The sequence below is a fragment of the Vicugna pacos genome, chromosome 13 (genome assembly GCF_048564905.1).
Source record: "Vicugna pacos chromosome 13, VicPac4, whole genome shotgun sequence".
Lineage (NCBI taxonomy): Eukaryota > Metazoa > Chordata > Mammalia > Artiodactyla > Camelidae > Vicugna > Vicugna pacos.
The window spans coordinates 12206987-12220800 of NC_132999.1; the positions used below are offsets into that span (position 1 = coordinate 12206987).

General features: G+C 36.3%; 1 non-coding gene across 1 annotated transcript; it reads right to left on the minus strand.

The window, feature by feature from the left end:
* Window positions 1-2440: 2440 nt before the first annotated feature.
* Window positions 2441-2508, minus strand: TRNAG-ACC (transfer RNA glycine (anticodon ACC)). The gene has a single exon. It is a non-coding gene; the product is annotated as a tRNA-Gly (tRNA).
* Between the last annotated feature and the right edge of the window lie 11306 nt (window positions 2509-13814).

A 13814-nucleotide genomic window follows, 5' to 3' on the forward strand; every position in this document is an offset into this window, starting at 1 on the left:
CAATACTTATTAAAACCTGGAAAGACAGAGACACTGTCAATTTCTCATTTTGGTTGACCTTGTCATTTTCTAATGACATCAGCAGGAATAAGGTATATCTCTGCCAAAGGTAATATTATTTTTATTAAGAGGGTATGTTGGAGGAATTAACTATCTAGCAACTTGCAATTTTTTATCTTTATATCATAAAACCAAAGAAAAGAATAGAGAATAATATTGGTCAAATATGTCTTCATTTAAAGTCCACCTGGCATTCTCACTATCAAGTATTCCACAAGCATAAAAGCTCATGTTAAGAAACTAATAAAAACCCTTTTAATAATAATGCTAGTACTACTACTAATGCTAATAATGTTAGCTTCATACAGTCTGTGTGCCAGTGACAGGTGCTTTTACACTCATTTTTTAAAATGTAATTCACACAAAAACCCTAGGTCTACCTAAATTTCAAAACATGTCAAACACTGTACTTGGGTCAGTCAGACCTGGGCTGGAGCAGGGTCTCTGACATTTACCAGTTGTGTGAGACAAAGAAGTTACATCACCTCTCTCTTTTGCCTCATCTAAAAAAGCTGGATACTCATAGAACCTACTATGTAGGTATGATGGTTAGCTTTATGTGTCAACTTGATTGAGCCACAAGGTGCTCAGATATTTGGTCAAACTTGATTCTGGGTGTTTCTGCGAGGGTGTTTTTGGATTAACATTTGAATGTGTAGACTGAGTAGAGCAGAGTGCCCTCCCTAAGGTGGGTGGGCTTCATCCAGTTGAAGGCCTGAATAGAATAAAAAGGCTGACCAAAGTAAGAGAGAATTCCTCCTGCCTGACTGCCTTTGAACTGGGACATTGGCTTTTTTCCTACCTTCACACCCAAACTGAAATATCAGCTCTCCCGGGTCTCCAGCCAGCCAGCACACTCTAGGACTCGCCAGCCTTAGTAACCATGTGAGCCAATTCCTTATAATAAATCTCTTTATATATGTTTACCTCATTGGTTCCATTTCTCTGGAGAAGTCTGATTAACATAATAGGGTAGTAAGACCTAAATAGAACAATGAAGTATACTGAGAACACTGCCCAGCACATACTAGCACAAACCACTATGCAACTGCCTCTCTCATAACAGTCATAACACAACTCTTTTTAGCCTCTTGATGAAGTGAACATATCCCAGGGCTGTTCTCTTGGACTTAAAACACAGAATGAATACAATAGTATTGACCATCCTTGCTTATCATTCACTTCATAGGCCTTTGTTGGATGAACTATTTGTTTTAAAGAAATTACAGATGGGCTGATTTTAAGATCTATCTTGGGTTAGTTATTAAATCAATGCTATCAAAGTCAGGAAGTACAGTGTCAGGAATTTAGAGGCCAACTCTTTTTTTTTTTTTACTTTTCTCACATATAGGTATTTTAGACCCTTCATCTTTTAAAGCTGTACTTTCCTGAAAGAAAGAGAATCTTTGAGGAAAATAGCAGTTCAATAAATAAGCTATTCAATCAATACAGTAATATGAATCTATGTTATACAAGTGACAGGATAATTACTGCCTATAAAATATTCTCGTGAAAGATATGCCATCAGGGCATACAGAAAGGACATGGTGTAAGTTGTTTTAAATGACCTGCTCCCAAAATGAATCTTCCAAGTAAAAATAGAAGAGTACACACAGGGGTCCTCATAATGAACAAATGTATATGATAAATATCCTTCAAAACCTCAATTCGATTCACTATATATTCCACATTTATTTTGAGCCAAGCATTGTGCTTGGTCCTAGGCATATAAAGGTGAGTGGGGCCTGCTTTCTGCTCTCAAGGAGATCTGGCTTTCATTCAGTGTAGAGGATACAAGGAAAAAGTGGTCAGCTCTACCTGGAAGATCAGGATAGAGTGGACAACAACATGGTCATGGTGATGGAGAGAAAAGAGAAAGGGAAAGAAGGTGGGGGAGGGCTTAGGGAGAGGGAAAGCATATTGAAAAAAAGACACCAAAGCATGGAAACAGCATGATGGGTGAGGAGCGGACAGAGGCTTCTCACGACTCAAAGAGGGGATAGGTGGAGGGAGGAGCACAGAAGTAGATGGTGCTCAGGTTATGGAGGGTCTTCAATGTCATGTACAAGAAATTAGATGGGTCACATAAATCATCTGTATTCATCCAACATGACAGTGTAAAGTACGTTAATAACAATCATTGCTAAGAACAAAAGACACCTCTTTTGCCTTCAAGTTCACTAGTCTATTAGTGCAGGACTCCTTACCATATGATTTGCTATACTGTGATCTTCTAGCAGGATCTATTTTATAGCATTCCTTTCTTTATCATCTGAATAAAGAGAGCTAGAAATGGGGAGAGGGAAGAAGAGAATTGGGAAGAAACCACAGGGTTTTGGGGGAGGTTTGGGGGTGAGATTAGGCTTACTTGTTTATTCAGTGTAGCTACTGGGGATTGAACCCAGGACCTCATGCTTGGTAGGCATGCACTCTACCACTGGACTACACCTTCCCCCACCCAGAAATCATAGTTTGATATTTGGTCTTTCTCCATTTTACCATTTTCCTAACGATAGAGGGAATTGTGGGAAAGGTGAAGATGTTCCACCCGCCTCCCTCTCTCACCCTGGAAAAAGCTGGAACTCCCAGGAGGACCATCAGTGAGGGTTTGAAGATTACTATTTCTTGCCTGGATTTGCTGAGAGCAGACTCACTATAGAGCTAATAGAAGGCCTGTGGGGTATTCTCTGGCTACAAGAAGGAGAAACATGAGGTTTCCATGCTACTGGTTGCCGATGATTTGGAGATGAGTTAAGAGAGATATCAAACTGCCTGGGACAGCCACCCACCTAGCCAGAAACTACACACCTGAAAAGGTATGTGGTGCACTCTCCGGAAGGGAGGTTGAAGTGAGAGGAGAGCTTCCTCCTCTGGGGGTCTCCCTGGCCTGGCAATGGATCAGGGGAGCACAGATGGATCAGATGGGAGCCTGCTTCATACTGCATCCAGGTGGAGACATGATCTGCAGACATGAGCAACTCTATATGTCACCAGTGTCTGACAGAGAACCAAATATCCAACAGAAAGTAATTCACCTGCTTATTTTTAAGGTGTGGACAGTAACCCAAGTGGACTGCTCTCTCTCCTTACCCCACCCCTACTTATGTCATGAAGGGCAAAAGCACAAGAGACAGGGAGAAAAAAGATGGAGGGAGAGGAGGCCATATCTTTTGCATCCTTCATTGACCATATTCAGAGGGTAAGGATAGAAGATTTACCTGAGATGAAACAAAGACTTCAGTAGCAAGATTAGACTCCCAGTCACTGGATTGGGACTGAGGTATAATTAACTGGCAACTCTGTTTTCTTTTTCTTTTCTTCTCCCACCTAGTGATGGGAGTTCTGAATTGCAGTCAACAGTCATGATTAGTATGAAAATAGGTACTTGGAAAAGGGGTGTTGCAAATGACAGAGCTTAACGTGTGGGATTGGCTCAGTCAAGGAGAGGTATGGTCAGTGGGCTTCCTCTTGACCCCACCTGGAAGTTGGCATTCCCTGTAATGCAGCAGGAAAGTTGCTGATTAAGCCTGCTGGTTAAACTGTCACCTATTGTATCTTAGGGCCTCAAACATGACACTTGAGGCTTGTCTTGACCACTGCCACTGGCTAGTGAGGATTTGGGGCTGGGGCTTCTTCTGTGAGTCAGGGAAAATGTACCCCTCAAAACTGACCCTATGCAACAGGATAGTTAGTAACTGATTGTGAGAAGGGATTTTTAAAATTTAACGATGGCAATAAATTGGGAGCATTTTAATATTGTGTAACTCTCTTTGGGGCTATGCTTTTACATGGCGCCCATTTTAACAGCCCTGTTTCATAAGGCTATGCAGCTGGGCATCTTTGAGATGGCAGGAATCAATAAAAAATAAGATTGAGAAAACGTAAAAAGACTTGCAGAAAGCATTGAAACCAATTAAATACGTGTTGCCTAAACAGTTGTTGAAAATATGATGGTAAAGCATTAAAAAATGGCAAGCAATGAAGTAATGATTTAGAGAACACAACTAAAAATAAAGTTGTTACACTGACAATACAGAATAGAAATAACAATAATGTGAATCTAAAACAGGGCATTATATCACCAATGTAAGGAAGTGGATCAATAGAATACTGCTTATATATTAGCCAATAAGAAGACCTAAAGACATTTCAAGCAAAGATTGAGTGAGCCATATTCTCAAGCAAGCATACAATAAGTCCAGAAATAAATGACTTCTACACAGCAGGTATGCCATAAATATTGGTTGTATGATTGACTGACAGACTGAACTTGATGAACAGTAAAAATGTTAAAAAGTGAAAGGAACATAAGAATGGAGAGGTTTGCTCAACTGGGTAAAGCTATCCCTGAAGCTAGGGTCAGTATAAAAAAAATTAGGAAGGTATTATTGAACATTTTCAAAAGAACAAGAAGTCAAAATGTAGAAGGAATGAAGATAATGGAGAAAATAACTGAAATATACGGCTAGAAAGAAATCCAAAGACAAACTGCGTTTCTTTTCATTTCCAATATTACTGATTTTTAAAAACCCAATCACATTTTTCTTTCCTAGTTAAAAAAAAAAACAGAAAAACATTACAGAATTTTGAGACAGAAGATAGAGCTTTTTCCCTGAAAGAGGCTATTTATCTCCTTAAGAAGTTGAAAAACACAAATAATAATCCATTACGCTTGGACGGTGCTTTGTAAGTCACAAGGAATTTCTCATATTACCTACTTTATCTTTTGCAACAACCCTATGAAGTAGGCATAGTAGGATTTTTGTTTGTTTGTTTGTTTGTTTGCAGATAAGGGAATTAAAGTTCAGAGGGGTTAAAAGAGTTGTTCAAAGTTACACATAAGGTGAGTAGGAGAGCCAGTACTTAAACCCAGGCCCTCTGACTCCAAATCCAGCTCTATCTCACTACGTCGCAATGAAAAACTGAGTTAAATACACAGGAAAGTCCATTCCGTTTATCAGTGAAAGAATGATTAGCAAGCACAGCAGCATTTGCAAGCAAGCCATAAAAGCTCCATCTGGAACAAACTGCCCAATTCCACAAATAAAGGCCACATAAAAATCCTATCTTACCTGAAATTGGAAGGGAAAACTCAACAACACTGTTGGGTGACACTTTCACAGGGTAGCTTCCTCAGCTTCATAAAGAACAGTATTTTCATTCATCATCATTATTATGCTGACCCATATTCTCATCTAATAGATGATGGCTGTGGGCATAAAAAGAAAAATGTTATTCTTTAAATAAGTTTATCACATGACAAACTTTCTTCAACTCTTTCAATGACTGTAACTTTGAATCAACATAATATCTGTATTCAAAAGCTACTGTAAACTGACTAAACGTCAATACAAAAATTAATTTAAAAAAGTAAAATGATTTTAAAAAGTATTACTTGCAGCTGGAAAAAACTGTGAAAAACAATATATATAAATTGAATATGTAATCTCTAAGAAAACACTGAGTAAGAGAATGATTATAGTGACATGGGATAAATCATAAAGGGTGATAAAAATAAGCTGGAGGTGGTAGGGGTGGAAATCACAAGAAGGATTCCCAGGTTAAGGCAATAGGATATTGAAGGAAAGGGTGGGAATGACAAGACCATAGGTAGAAGATAAAAATAAAATTAATTTAGTTGGGGCAGAAAGGGGCTTGCTGGGAGATGGCAAAATAAAAGATGCTTTGGGACTACCAGGGTAAGGATTTTAGGTGCTATTATGCAACTGGGAGCATTTGATCCATGGAGACAATGAAAATGATTAGAAGACTTATTTGGCAACTATGGATAGGATAAATATATATATAGGAAATCCAAGAAAATAGTAATAAAAATATAGTCCTGGTAAAGACACTGAAAGTCAAAGAAATATAAAATTTAAGAGCTGGAGGGAAAAAAACGGACTGATGTGGTGGTAGTTATCACCTTAATCAAGAATAAAACTTTGCCTCACTAACAGTGGGACAATCTGACATAATGCACCTTCTGTTATGATGCAAAACATACACCAGTGTCAACTAAAAAGAAATCTTGTCAAAAATGCTTATATTGAACCTAATGAAGTTAGATTATAGAAACTATTTATTAACAGATAAAGAAGTTAAATCTCAGTATGAGCAAGCAATTAGACAAATCCGAATGTGGAATATACTACAATTATCATGCAAATAGCATGAAAGAAGGAGATTGGGAACTGTTTCGAAGTCCAAAGAGACAAAAAAAATTAAATGCGATGTATGAATCTTCGCTGGATTGGTATTTTTTTAAAAAGCTCTAAAAACATATCTTAGGACTTGGAGAAATTTGTTTGTGGACTAGACATCAGATGATTCGGAGATGAGCTGGAGAAGAACTTAGAAATTATGTCATATGACATATTCAGTTGACAGAAGAGGAAACTAAGGCCCGGGTTGTTTACAAGCAATTTGCCCAAAATTATCTATTTAATTAACGATAGATCAAGTTTAGACCCAGGTTTTTTCATTCTCAATACAATGCTCTTTCCTCTAATAGAGACAGATGGTATTTATATAAATCATGCCTATTATAGAGAAAACAAAAATAACTAACCATATAGGAAGTAAGGTAAAAAAATGCTACTTCTTTAATATCTTTTAATGATGGAGTTTATAATTTGCTGGATGAATATTTGAGAACTGATTTGTTCTCCCCTCAATGAGTAATGTCTCCAGTCCCAGTCTTTTTGCATCCATGTATTGCTCATTGTCTTTTCAATCCTTCAGAATTAAAAGACTTCTTTTGCCCTGCCAGTCCAATAATTAAAACCACAACTGAAAAACCACAGCAGAAAGCACAAAGGAATCTATCTTGTCCTTCTTAATTATACAAGTGTATGCTGCCTCCCAGAGAAATACAAATACAATGAAATGATGGAACAAGAACAAAGACGTACAATAATCCACAACCTAAAGTTTCTAGGGTTTGGGTCCATTATTGTCTTTCTATCTCCTTCCACAGCTGACATTCAATTCCTTTCAATACTGAGAGAATGGTCACTTGTCCATGGATGTATGTCCACAACACAATAGACTTACCCAAACATAGGTTAAAAAAAAAAAACAGAGCGTACCACGATTGACAAAATTCTGATTCATTTTTCATTTTATCAGGGAGCTGACTAAAGCTGTAGATATGCTTGTTCACTAGGTACTGACTTGTATTTTTGTTTACTTGGTTGCTTGTTTTGAAAGAGAAAGCAAGCTCCATTTGTTTACAAGACAATTGTTACAGAAATACATAATACAATCAATTTTCATTTATGCACTGAAATGACAAGAATTGACAAAACACAGTGATATTCCGCACAACAAAAGCTTTTCATTTCAATATACTTTTTGACCAAATATTTTATTTTAAAAACAAAATTAGCTTTAAGAAAGTATCTAAACATACTGATTTTAGTTTATGTTCTCTGCTAGTCAATGGATATTGACATTTCTAAAAGGTGACCTGAAGAAACAGAAAAGAGAAAACAAGAAGCCTAAATAATATACAGGGTTTATAACCAACTCTAAGAGGATTAGTCATAGATCTGCAAATATTTAAATTCCCCATTTCCCTCAGAAATCTGTCCTCTGATCTAGCCTTTCATATTGTGATTGAGTCCCAGGTATTAAGACCAACTCATACGCTGTATCAGATCATAGTTGTTCTCAGATTTGTTATTGAGATGAAAAATATCAGTTATCAAGTCCACAAAGAAACACTAGATTATCACTAAATATAAGAAAGTCTCTTTATTTTGGAGAAAGTTTAGTTATAAAGGTTTAAACTAGCTAGAGGTAACTGATTTGCCCCAAACCAACTTTTTATGAGTAATAATGACAAGACAGTGATGCTTTATGATCTGCTGAAACCCAAGGAGAACTTCCATAAAGCAAAATGTGTATGGGGTCCTGAGGCAGAACAACTGAATAAGCAAGAACACTATAAAATAATCAGACCCAATTCCACTCTTGTGTCCCTGCACAGAACATCCTCTTTGATGGTGAGAGGATATAGCATCTTCAAGATGTAAAGGAAGAACTATCTCTGTGCATTTCCACACTTCCCCTCCCCAGAGAGAAGATCCAAGAAAGAGACATCCCTTCTGTTTTACTCATTGTATTCCTAAAGCCTAGTCCATGGACAAATAGTTGGCACTGAATACACAGTGATTGAACAATAAAAAGGGCTGAAGTGAAGGGCACACTTAAGAAGATTCTTAAAATCTAGAACGAGAGAAAACTGTAGGAGAAAAAATTGAGATATATAATAGAGACTTCATTAACAGACCAGAAATAAATTCACAGAGAAGAAATAGCAGAACTTTTTAAAATTTTTGTGTTTTGGTGGATATAAAAAGCTTACCAGATACCAGGTAAAACTGAAAAGACAAAAACAAAAACAAAAACATCTAGACATAATTCAATGACATTTTAAAATTTCAAGGATAAAGAAATTTAGAAAACTAAAATACAAACATAAACAAAAATGTGATCTAAAATATTTCCACGAATTAATACCAGAGAAATCTTACTCAGCATTCACCAAACTTCAAAGAGAAAGATTCTGCAATATACAACCAAGTTGTTGTTTGTGTAAAAAAAGAAAGATATTTTTAGTTATACAAAGATTCACAACACATACTCCTAAAATTACCTTCCTAAAAATATTTACTTGAAAGAGGTTGAGGGGAAAATTAAAATTAAAGAAATTAAGTTTGAGAAAACGTAAAAAGACTTGCAGAAAGCACTGAATCAATTAAATATATGTTGCCTAAATAGTTGTTGAAAATATGATGGTAAAGCATTTAAAAATGGCAAGTTAATGAAGTATTGATTTAGAGAACACATCTAAAAATAAAGTTGTTACATTGATAATACAGAATAGAAATAACAATAATGTGAATCTAAAACAGTACATTATATCACCAATATAAGGAAGTGAATCAACAGAATACTGCTTATATATTAGCCAATGAGAAGACCTAAAGACATTTCAAGCAAAAATTGAATGAGTCATATTCTCAAGCAAGCATACAATAAATCCCGAAATAAATTTTTAATGCAAAAATTCAAAACACTTAGAAATATAAAATACCATCACAAAGCAAAGATAGCTCAATCTTTAGAAATTTACTCAAATATTTTCCATACTAATAAGTTAAAGAAGAAAAAACATACAGTTGATAATGGTTCTCAGATACTTCCTTCCTATAGCAGACATGCAACTCTCTGGCCCAGAAGACGTCAGACAAAAGGTCTTGTGAAGTTACCTCACACAGTGGGAGCCATCTTCCATGTCCCAGACCCGCTTTTTGATTGCCTATCCTTGAAATTATTAGTACAGATGGACATTGGGCAAGATTTCTGATTCATGTGAGTCTGATTTGATGACTTGACCCTTTGTGGTAGATCAGATTGTTGATTAGGATTTGATACAAGGATGGCTGCCAACCTATTTGTGCGAAGTGGTGAACGCTTTGATGCAAATCACAGATGACAAATCTTACCAATGAAATTGGAGGAGTTCAGAAATTGTAGGAAATAGGCTTAGACCCAGGGGAAATGGCAAGGAGATGATCAGGGAGTGGCAAGCAGAAAGTAACAAGTAGCCACCAGAATCAGTTTAAACCTGTTCAGTGGATCAATGGTAAAATGACTCGGTGAAAATGTTTTCGCAAACAAACCAATCAATAGGAGCTGCTTCCTTCTGAAAGTACCTTGTCAGGAACAGACTCCGGGAAACCTTCTTCAAATGCCAAGCAATTGTTACTGAACAAGGCTCCTTTGCCCAATGTGCAGCAAGCCAAATGCTGAGGCTCTGAAGTTTCTAGCTAAGAAAGAGATCATTCACAAGGCAGCCAAATGAGGAGATGGGGGAACAAGTCTCAGATCCGCCTCCCCAAAGGTGGAGAGCTCAAGACATTTATAAATAAAGAAGCAGGGTGGTCTTAGACATGGGGAAAGGGAATTGGAGGTAGGGAAAAGGTGAGGTAATGAGTGTTCTGCGCAGGCATATCTGTGTTCCATGCTTCTTCACAGGACATACGTTAAAAAATGGAGGCACTTAGCCCCATTCCATTACTGTAGTGACCCGTAAGTTAGAGGCATTATCTTTAGGGACATTTAAAAAGCCTGGTTGATATGTTACCAAAGCTATGTTAAGCTTAGAGGGTATGCAATTAAAGAAAGAAAAAAACAACTGAAGGAGGATTAGTAAAGGCAGGTTACGAGCAAAGGGGTTTTTAACAAGCTGTTCCGTAAGACGTACTCAAGGACTTCTGTTGAAGTACGAGCTTCTGTTAACCCAAGGAGTTCTATCTAGGAGCCAGCTTCAGTTAACCCTGTGGGGTATGGTTTTACAAGTAACAATCTCACTCAAGTAACCATGCTTCTACAGATTATGTAAAATCATTTGTACTTCTTAAAGTCCATCAGTTCCTGAACTCCAAACTTCCTTGAAAGCTCTTTACTAAATCAGCAGTCTGCTCTACTCAGAGTGACTGTGTCTAGCCACCATAGTTCTCACATAGTAAGCAAGAAATTCAGCTTTCTCTTTTACTCAGATTTTCTTCAGGGACTCTTCATTTAACATTACTTGAGGTTCCCTCAAGGTCATTTTGAAGATCCTCTCTTGGCAACAGCATCCTCATGACCCTTGGACCAACAGGAATACTCGTTGGGCCCCTTGTGCCCAAATTGTTTTGCCATCTGCTGCCACATGACTCAACAATAATCGGAGCTCTAATTTCATTAAATTCTTGTTGCTGATTTTTCTCATTTAAGGATTTGTAACCAGGTTTGAATAAGGGACTTGGGACTATGTCTTTGATTAAGATAATTAGACCTTTTGCTATAAAGATGTATAATTTGATAAATATTTTAATCATTCAACTGTTTATCTTCTTATTTTTCCACTGGTTGGGTGGTCTGTTTTTGCATTTGCTTGTCTATATATACAGGGGTCTTGTTTCATGTCTTTGTTTTTCCCTAAATTATCTTGCTTCTGTTATATTCTGTTTGTATAAGGAAGTGTTCTATAGGGAACCGAATTAGGCCTCGAATACAATCCAAGTTGGCCCCAACTACTAATAGATGGAGCTCCAGAACCAACTAGATAGTTTGTGAGCCCAGAGAAAATGTTTTAGTTACTGAAAATTTCAAGATAGCAACAAAAGAAAATTGAAGCAAGTGTGGGGTCCCTCTAAGCATGGGGCCTTGTGAGACAGCCCAGATCACACACCCATGAAGCTAGTCCCATGGAGGCCCTTTAGACTGGCAATCAATTTGTGAAAAGATGACTGGTCGTTATTTTCGTTGGATTCCCTTCAAAGGTTGCCTTCTTCATTTGTGAAAGAAGATCACTTTGTTTAGTCCATATTCTGGGGTTAATGATAACGATAGTTAGCCCCATTCTAGCCTCTGCTTAGTTGGGGAACTTGAGACAATGTTCCAAAAGTATACAGTTTGGATAGTTATAGTGTCTTTTATTTTTGTAATGAGTTTGTCAGTGTCCATAATTTTCAACTGGGGTGATTTTGCCCCCCAGGGGACACCTGGCAATGTCTGGAGACATTTTGATTGTCACTATTGGGGACATTGTAGGTTGAAGCCAGAGATGCTGCTAATAAGCATTCTACAAAGCACAGATTCAAGAACACTCTAGAAAATGCTCATTGCTAACATGTGTTTCTGTAATGCCTGCTTTTTAATATGCTGGCTATATCCTTTTAGTAAAAGTTTAAAAATATGTATTAATGATTACTGATTAATCAATAAGTGAGTAAAGTCATCTCTCTCCAATGATCTAAGAGAAATTTTGTAGTGCTCATAATGTGTTGGTTTGACTAGTTTAAACTTCCAAATAGCCTTATTTTCCTTAAGGCTTTGAACCAAATACAATCCATATTGACATTTTATATTTTATGAATTGATATGTAAATAAAACAAATCAGCAAAATGAGACTTACTTATATATAATAATATATATACATATGTAATGACAAATCAATCATCTAAAACTAAAGCCACTCCACTACAATGCTTTATAGCATTTCTCATTGCCATCATTTGTACACTTGTTACTTTCCCTACTAATTAATATTTTAGAATTTTATTCATATTTTTTATCTACCCTAACTTCTTCAATCTTTCTACCAAAATTAACTAGGACAACTCATATAATGACCTTGTCATAAAATTGCTGGGCTCTTAAATTGCAATAACCTTAATTCTATCCCCAGGCTTTAATGTGGATCTTGTTTTCAACAGAACTTCCTCGCTCCCTCAGATATATTAAACATTAATACTGCACTCTCTGACCACAACTTCCATCCTGCCAGATATCTCACATTTTCACTCTTGCTTCACCTGGTCTTTGGCCACAGAGAAATGTGGTCCCATTTTCTCCCAGCCCAATCCTTTCCTGATTTCTCTTCTTTCCTAACCTAGTCCAGACGTCACTGTTGATCATTTCCACCAAAGTTCAATTTGTTTATATATCACGATATGATTAAAAAAAAACTTACGATAGTGACTTCAAATAAAATTAATTTGGTTTTGTTTGTCTGATTACAAAAGAAACATGTGCACTGAGCAAATATTTAGGAAACAAAGAAAATTAAAATCGCCATTAACCTCATTAGAAAGAAATATCCAGGATTAACATCTTGATGTATATATCTTACCAGTTATTTCTATTCAATCTACCTACATGCATACACATATTTTTAAAAATATAGACTAGACTGTATATAATGCTTTTGTAAAATCATGTAGTATGATTTTTTTATTTCAAATGCTACTCTTTAAATAATGATTAAATTTTTACAAGATAATAGAATTTTTGAAACTTATTATAACAAATTTTATTTATGTAGCAGAGATCTTTTATGAGTATTATGGCTAAAACTACTATAATGTCACCTAAGTTCCTGTTACCCTTTAAAAATCTAATCACGATTATATTTCTCTCTTGATTATTTCTGTATAGAGGTCATCTCTTATTTTAAACGCTATTTGGTAGTCAGAATTTGACAGAATTTTAAAACATAAAGGTCTGTTTTCTTTTCAGTATTGCCATTTTCTTCAAATAGAATATAATATCACCATAAGTCTCTGTATATTAATTTTCCAAGGTACATATTTTCTTCTCATTATCACTACAGTCCTATTTTAAAATACACATTACTGTTTAAAAAAGAAAAGTCTCCACCCTAATAAAGCCCTTTGAAAGTCCTCTCCCTGCACTTCCTTTAAGCAGGTACAAAAAACAGTAAAGCTGGTTCAGAAGAAGGAGCAGAAGGAAGGAATCCAGAAAACCAGCTTACTTTGTAAGAGTTAAAAATACAAATAGTAGAATATTTTTAGACACTGGGTTGGTTTTTTTTGCTTTTTGTTTTTGTTGTTTTGCTTTAAACTACAAGAGAGCACTAGGCCAGTAGTTTTCAAATATTTTTTAGCAGCATTTATTTTGCGAAGGCAAATGTTAATACAAAAACAATACATAAAACACATGAAGTGGGCTGCTTCAGTTCAAGATCGAGGGAGCCAGTCCCAGACACACCCCAGCTGGCATCTGCCTCACCCTGTGGTGAACTTTGAACCACAACTATGACCCTTAGGGCTTTGGGGAGTAGCTATGAACAGAAATTTATAATTAAACATTTATTAGCCACGTGATTTCAGCAACAGACAAGTTTCACAAACTGTTTTAAAATGTGAACATATAACAAATATAATTGTTCTAC